The sequence below is a fragment of the Sorex fumeus genome, unplaced genomic scaffold (genome assembly GCF_029834395.1).
Source record: "Sorex fumeus unplaced genomic scaffold, SorFum_2.1 ptg000098l, whole genome shotgun sequence".
NCBI classification, from domain to species: domain Eukaryota; kingdom Metazoa; phylum Chordata; class Mammalia; order Eulipotyphla; family Soricidae; genus Sorex; species Sorex fumeus.
The window spans coordinates 58,837,050-58,845,664 of record NW_026606155.1 but is presented as its reverse complement, the minus strand read 5'-3'; positions in this window follow the sequence as shown (position 1 = coordinate 58,845,664).

The following is an 8,615-nucleotide window of genomic DNA, read 5'->3' as shown; positions in this document are numbered from 1 at the left end:
CTCCAGCCCACTGAATCCCTAGTCCTCCCTAAACAATTTTAACTTACTTAGGTTATAGAGGAATCATGGTAACAAAGTTAAAAAGTATCCCATATAATTAATGTTTTTCCTTATACTTATTTATGTCTATTCAAATATCAAGTCTAAACAAAACATTTAAATTTTTGAGTAAATTTCCAGGAAAGAGATTCAAAGATTGTGTTGACATCATGACATATAACTGGTATAAATTATTATTCAAAGCAAAGCTATGAAGAGATGAGGTTCAACACTGTCTATAACTAAGATGGAAAAATTATCTAATTCTTGAAAAAAAGATTAGGACTAGTGCTATCCATGAACTCCCTGAATAGACTCTGACTCTCTGTCTTATCAAATATCTCTTTACTTTAATGAAATTGTAATTTTTAATAAATCTGATTCGAAAGTGAGGAAAAGTGTGTCTTTATTGTGAGACTAACATCCAGTAGTACTGGAGGTGACTGTCCTTTTTTTATGCCCTTGGAGAGTTTGCAGTATATTGTAGAAATAATAGAAATTTGTTCCATAATTAATTTGGGTGTCTAGTCCAGATGCACGGACAGAAGCAATTCACTTACACTTGTAAAACTGACTGGGAGGGAGAATCTATTTTACTGCTGAGACTAAAGAGATTTTTCGTGATATTGTTATGCTAAGTTGAACATCACACCTTTTATGTTCTTTCCATTTGGCCTTGAATAAATATCAGTACAATAATAATCTAATGGTTTGAAAGTGGTCATAAGCAGTTGCCCATCTGCTCAGTACCAAATTATACAAATCAATTACACATACATAAAAGCCAAATAAATGTGCGTGAAACCAACAACAGAAATGAAATGGATGAACTCTTAAGTTTTGTTCATCATATATAACCTCTTTAGAAACCAAAGGTGGGTAAATTACACTCATTAACCTTGAAAAATTAGGTTATTTGTATAGAATAGGTTTGAAACAATACCTTTCTATATCTAGGTCTGATGAGTATTTTGTCCATGACACAGTATAGTTTAAATGAAGGCCCACAAAGGAGATTGTTTTGATATAGTTTATTTCTTCCTAGAAAGATTACTCTGGAAAATTATTTGGTTTTCATCCTGTAATTTAAACTGAGAATCCCTATTGCTCAGTTGTGCCCCAGTGAAAGTGAACACTGGAAAACCTAGGGGTGAAGTAAGTATTTCCTGTGGAGAAATCACTGCTGAATCTCAAGAGAGAGAGGCCAAGGAAATACTGGCTAAGTGTTCCACCAGGCTTTTGTGAAGAACATCTTAAGTTATTTTTCATCTTAATAAAACAAAGAAAAAAGGGGCTTGCATGTTGAGAATAAAAATCTGAAATACTTAGTTTTTCAGAGGTTGTGCTCATTCCACAAAAAAAGTGAGATACACTAATTTTGTAGTCAAGAGACTATTGTCAAGTTTTTTATTGGATGAGTTTCTGGTTCTAATTTCATTTCTATTTGCTCGAGCAGGCCCAGTAACGTCTCCATCGTGAGACTTGTTACTGTGTTTGGCATATTGAGTACGTCACGGGTAGCTTGCCAGGCTTTGCCGTATGGGCAAGATACTCTCGGTAGCTTGCCGGGCTCTCTGAGAGGAGTGGAGGAATCGAATCCGGCTTGGCCGAGCCGGCTGCGTGCAAGGCAAATGCCCTACTGCTATGCTATCGCTCCAGCCCTATTAAGATGAGACATTTCTGTGTCACTACATGATGGTTGTCCCCTTCTCTGTGAGAACGCCTCCAGTTCACAGGATCTAGACTGGAAATTCCAGCTGCTGTTCTCAGTGTGGGTTTGGAGAAACTCATTCTCCCCAAAATAGACATAAAGTCTCCAAAGTGAGAAAAGCCTGTGCACGATGAAATAGACTTGAATTCTAGAAAGTGCTGTTGGAATAGGAAGAATGACTTGATTGCTTGATTGGTTTAACTATGATAGGTAGTTTAACTGGAGGGGTGGCAGGGGTCATACTTGGTGATGCTCAGGGCTTACTCCTGGCTCTCCTAGCAGTGCTCAGGGGACCAAAGTTCTACTGAGGATTGAACCCAAGCTGGCCACATGCAAGGCCACATGTAACCTCTGTACTATCTCTTTAACCACAGTGATGGTCAAGTTTCTTGCACTACTAGATAACTGGTAAAACATTTTGGATGTGTCTGTGAGGGTTGTTTCTGGAAGAACTTTGCTTTTGAGTGGTAGATTGAGTAAATATTGCCCTTGCTATACTGGTTGGCATCTTCTTATCTGTTGAGGACAGAACAGAACAAAAAGTAGGGGAAGAGAAACTTTGCTCTCTATGCCTCAGCTGAAGACAGTAGTCATCTTTTGACCTTGAATATCAGTAACACTGGTTCGTCAGCCTTTGAATGTGGACTAGAACTATGACTATCTGTTTTGCTGGAGCCCTAGTTTGCAGACTGAAGGTCATGGGACTTGAGTTCCATAATCTTGTGTGACAGTATCTTCTTATAAATATATTCCGTGTATCTGTGTAGATAACATAGAAAGACCGTTTATTGGTTCTATTTCTTTGAAGAACTCCAACTAATAAACATACCTGAAATATCAAGTGTTCCTATGTTACCAGAACAGATAAAAGATGCCAGGGCTGGAGAGACAGTACAGTGGGTAGGGCACTTTCCTGCATGTGGCTGATCTAGGTTCAATTCACCATCACACATGGTCCCCAAGTCTATCAGAAATGATCTGAATGCATAGTCAGGAGCAAGCACAGCAGGGTATGGCCCCCCAAAAGGGGGGGAAACAATACACCCATGATCCCCTTTTTAGAGCCAAATCTGCATCTCTAAACTGAGACATGATATAAATGTGGGCTGGAGCGATAGTACAGCGGGTGGGGTGTTTGCCTTGCAAGCGGCCAACATGGCCAACCTGAGTTCTATTCCTCCGCCCCTCTTGGAGAGCCCAGCAAGCTACTGAGAGTATCTCGCCCACACAGCAAAGCCTGTCAAGCTCCCCGTGACGTATTTGATATGCCAAACACAGTAACAAGTGTCACAATGGAGATGTTACTGGTGCCCGCTCGAGCAAATCGATGAACAACGAAAGGACAGTGACAGTGACAGTGATATTAATGCAGTGTATTTGAAGTTTTAAGTTTTTGACTTATTTGCAGTATGTCTTTTTTCAATTTATTTTATTAAATTGCCACGAGATAGAGCATTATAAAGCTGTTCATAATTGGGTTTCAGTCATAGGATGTTCCAGCACCCATCCCCTCCACCAGTGCAATTTCCCAGCACCAATGTCCTCTGTTTCCCTCCCACCCCTTCCAGCCACCCCCCACCTCCACCTGCCTCGATGGCAGCCACTTTTCTTTTTCTTTCTCTCTCTCAATTTAGGCATTCTGGTTTTCTGCAATATGTCTGAGCAATCTTTCTAATTGCCCTTTGGCATCTTTCTCACGTTTTTATTATTAAATACAGGACAGGGAGGTCTCCCAAGCGGTGCTCATGAAGTCTGGGGGTGACTCTTGGTGACACCTGAGCAGGCTGTGCAGGGAAGATAGCTCAGTGCTTGGCCTGGTGTTGCAGTGTTGCTTGGGCCCAGACCTGATGGGGGCCACCAGAGCTCACCCAGCAGTGCGATATTGTGTGCTTCATTCCATTAGCACCTGGCCACAGTGAGGCTTCTCAATCACTGGCTTCTTATTTGTTACTTCTATTGTTATATTTTCAAAGCTCTACATGTATTAGGACTCATCCAGAAGACTTCAGCTTGGCACAGGGGGAGTTAACACACTCGAGGAGTAGTGCAAGTTCTTAATTAATACAGAAAGAAGAATCACTTATAATTTATTAAAAAATATCCAATGCTGATCCAAATAATATTTTGGAGTAAATGGGTATGTTGTGAACAGTCTTCCATGGTTCCTCATTCACTGATTCTTCCTGCTGGTGTGAGGGCTGTTCAACAGAGCACTTCACTTTTGGGTTTATTTATTAAGATCCTGCACTCAACTCTAAGAAATTAGCCTCCTAGAGGTGAATCGCTTCCTACACTGCAAAGAAGAAATCTGTTCCTATAGCAAAGAAGAAAATCCGGGGTACATTCCGGAGGCAGACAATAAAGAAAAGATCAAATAGGTTTATTGCCATAGCCCATTCCAAGTGTGAAACAGGGCAGAAGGATGTTTAAGTAATGTGGACTGTAGTGTCTGAAAGAGTGATCTTGTTACTACCCATTAGACAAGGGCGATGTCCAAGATGGGCACATGATGGGCTTTTTTGGTGAACTTTTAAACTCAAAGCTCTTTAGTAATTGAAAAATGGAATAGCTTGAAGAAAAGTGTTTTCCCCTACATAGAATATTCTGAAAGCTAATAGCCTAACTGCGCTGGAAGAGATATTGAGAGAGCTCTAGTCTGGCCCAGTGTCAGGTGTGTTAAAATGGCCCTGCTGTGAGACAAAGTCTTTGCTTTAATTAGCTGCAAAATGTTCTGGCTCTGGGAATATTTCTCTCCACTCCTTCTGGAGGGTTTATGGAATCAGAATTTTCAAGACATCTTCCCACCCCCTTTCCATTTCTAGGCAGCTAATGCCAGTTAGACTTAAGTTTCTCAGTGAAAAATGTGTTCCTCAATAAAGGCCACCTCAGGGAAAAAAGCATACTGACTAACAGCTGGCTGGCCCGCCTCGATGATGCTGCAAACAAGCCCCACGCAGCAAAGAGAATCATTCCATTTTGGACTTGCCTTCTCCTCCTCTTTTCTTCCATCTATTTTCTTTTGTTCTTCGTTAATAAGAAGTATAAAAGCACAGAAATAAAATACATCCCACTTAGAAAATGCCACATAATTTCTCACACCATATTACATTTGATGAAGAGAGCACATATATAGATAGGTATAGATATAGATGGTTCTACCTTACCATTCCTTTTCACAACTAAGCAGGGTTGGTTTTGCCTGCTGAGATCTGGCCTTTTCATGAGGCCGGATACCCTAGACCAGAATTTCATCTTACACTCTCCTACTCAAAGCTCACCAACTCATGTTACATTTTTCAGAATATCTGGTTACAGATTAGTTCAGAAGTAAGATGAATGGATGATGGATGTAGCTGTGATCCCCAAAATCTTCACCAGCTAGTCAGAAGTCTGGTTTTGGAAAGGAGACATCTGTTCCCTCAGATATCAAGGTATGAATCACCATTGGCTGCCCACAGGACACTGGCTAAGCCTGTGTCTGAGAGAAGACATGAAATCAGATGGACTGGATCTCCTCTATATAGAGACTTTTTCTAGTATTTGGGGCATAGGTCTGTGGGAACATTTCCTTGTGGTGGGGGTAGATCCAACGGTTCCCTGTAAAAAGTTATCTTACCAAACAGCAAAGTCTCAATGATCTAATTTTCAGAGGATCAATCTTCCTTGGCCAAAGACAGACCATGTGAGAGAGGATGTGTTGAAAAGTAGTGAATGGATTTATTTTCTAAGGCATTTCATATGAATTTTTTTTTTTGTTCAGGAGTCACATCTGGCTCTTAACTTAGAGCTTACTCCTAGCTTTGAGCTCAGAGATCACTCCTGGTAAGGTTTTGGGGGACCACATGGGGTGCCAAGGATTAAACCCAAATCAGCCCTGTGCAAGGCAAGTGCCCTACCCACATTACTACCTCTTTGGTCCCAGTTGTTGTTTTTCCTTAAATTACTTTTTATTCCCTTTTTGTTGACATTGTTGCAATGCCCAGGGCTCACATGTGCTTGGCCATGGTGCTCAAATGTGGGTTATGGTGCTTCCAAGGCCCACGCAAGAAGCTGCTGTGATCTCTAAGACTGCAGTGCTTGTGAACACTCTGGTTGTGGTGCTCACTGGGTCCCTACAGGGCTCATATACAAGCTCACCAGGCCTCAAACTTCCGTACCTGGCGTTTGTGCATCTTTTACAGCTGCTGTGCTCTCACGGGGTGGCATCCACCTTTCAATTGTGGTGCTCCCACACACACTGTGGCATGACCCAAATCCTCTGCAGCTCTGGAATCACAGACAGCAGGGCTGCAGGCAGACTCTGCATCAGCTGACATCTCAAGATTGAACACCTAACCAGCTACTTGCAGTGCGGGTGCACTAAGCCTTTGAGTTACATGGTGGGTCCTAATTTCCCTTCATTAAAAAAAATTTTTTTTTTCCCTTAGGAGCCACATTTGGCATTGTTGAGGGGGCCACCAGAGCCACACCCAGTGGGCCCCAAGGTGCTGTGGGCCACGTAGTTCCTTGGATTGAGCATTTTGGGGGGTCTCACACCTAACAGTGCTAAAGGCTTACTTTTCTGGATGTGTTCAGGGATCATTCCTAGTGAAGCTCAGAACACGTGGTGCTGGGAATCAAACTGGGGTTGGCCACATGCAAGACAAGTGCCCTACCTGCTATATTATCTCTGTCCCCTAGAAGCTGTGAAGTTTTAAGCATCAGTCATTTTTTTTTTAAATGTACTACTCATTTTCACTTATTATAACCTTTTCATTCCCCTTGCCCCCTTTCCTTCATTGTTGCAATAAACCAAGGACACAGACATTAGCAGTGGTGCTTGAACACACAACACGCAGAGAAGCGTCAGGGACTGGAACTCATGCAAGGCAAGTACTCGATCACTGAGCAATCCCTATTCTTGCAATCACATTATTTTCTTTGGATTTCTTCATTGGCATGAAAGCTCATCTATGCAGGATTTTCTGTTAAGATAGGAAATAGTCGAAGTGACATCTGCACTTGTTTGTTCATTGCAGCACCGTTTACAATAGCTAGAATCTGGAAAAAACCTGAGTGCCCGAGAACAGATGACTGGTTGAAGAAACTTTGGTACATCTATACAATGGAGTACTATGTAGCTGTTAGAAAGGATGAAGTCATGAAATTTACATACAAGTGGTACTACATGGAAAATATCATGCTAAGTGAAATAAGTCAGAAAGAGAGGGACAGACATAGAAAGACTGCATTCATCTGGGGAATATAAAGTAATAAAATAGGAGACTAACACCCAAGAATAGCCTAGATAAATACCAGGAGGTTTACTCCATGGCTTGAAGGCCAGCTGCACATGCTAGGGGTAAAGGCAGCTCAGATAGAGAAGGGGGCACCAAATAAAGGATATTGGGAAGATCCGCCCAGGATGGGAGATGCATGCTAAAAGTAGACTATAGACCGAACATGACTGCCACTCAATTCCTCTTCTGCTAATCACAGCGCCCAAAAGGAGAGAGAGAACAAAAGGGAGTGTCCTTCCACAGAGGCAGGGTGGGATGGGGGGATGGGGGGTGGGAGGGATACTGGAATTAATGGTGGTGGAGAATGGGTACTGGTCGAGGGATGGGTACTCGATCATTGTATAACTGAAACCCAAGCACAAAAATTTGTAAGTCTACAACTGTACCTCATGGTGTTTCACTAATAAAAATTAAAAAAAAGATAGGAAAGTGAGGGCTGTATTCCAAAAGAAAACTTTTAAACAATGCTGAATACGGGTATTAAATAGGTTGTGCTCTGAAGGTCAAAGTTCCTTAGCAATGAGGACTGTGGAAGCAAAATTCCCATACTATTTAGCCATCATGTTTTAAGTCAACTGAGATGATCCAGGACGGTGAGAGTCCAAAAAATGAACATAATGTTATGCTTGGCTGTACTTGTCTTCCAAATACACACGTTAGAAAGCAATTTTTTTAAACTAAAAAAATTAATTTCTACATCTAATTTTCTAGGCAACTCAATTTATTAATTTTTACTTAGGGGCCACACCTGGGTGGGGTGCTCAGGATACTCCTGGCTCTGTACTCAGGGATCATACTAGGTGGTGCTTGGCCATTGAAACCTAGTCAACTGTGTGCAAGACAAATGCCCAGACTGCTGTATTTAGTATATCTCCAGACCTAACAAAGTATTTTACTAAACAGAAAAAGTTTTGTTTTCAAAAAATGAAATGTGGGGCTGGAGCAATAGCACAGAGGGTAGGGCGTTTGCCTTGCGCGTGGCCAACCCAGGTTTGATTCCCAGCATCCCATATGGTCCCCCAAGCATCACCAGGGATAATTCCTGAGTGCGTGAGCCAGGAGTAACCCCTGTGCATCACCGGGTGTGATGCCAAAAAAACCCAAATAAATGTATAAATAAATGTATCTGAGAGTCAACACAGGCTTCTTCAGAGAGAGGAATGAACCAAAAGGAAAGAAGCTTACATATTCATAGCAGCAGCTAAGTACCCTGAGTTAGAAAGTGTTTTTTTGTTTGTTTGTTTTTGTGGGCAATAAGTGGGGGCCACACTTGGTGGTGCTCAAGATTAAACTAGAGTTGACTGAAGCAGCTGCATGCGGTCCAAGTGCCTCACCTTCCATAGTATCTTTCCAGATACTTTAGAAATTAAAATTTTTAAAAGAGTTAAAAGTTTTTGCAGTAACACTGGTTACATCATTAGGTTTTAGAAGTACAGTAGGTTAGGTTCACAACTCTTCAAATATAGGCCACCACATGCCTATCACCTGAGTACCACTGATCCTTCACTTCAGTCTATTGAACCCCTTTTATTTTCTGCTCCCCTTCTGATAAATTCAGTTCGGCGGTGTTCAAGGGTTTCTTTGGG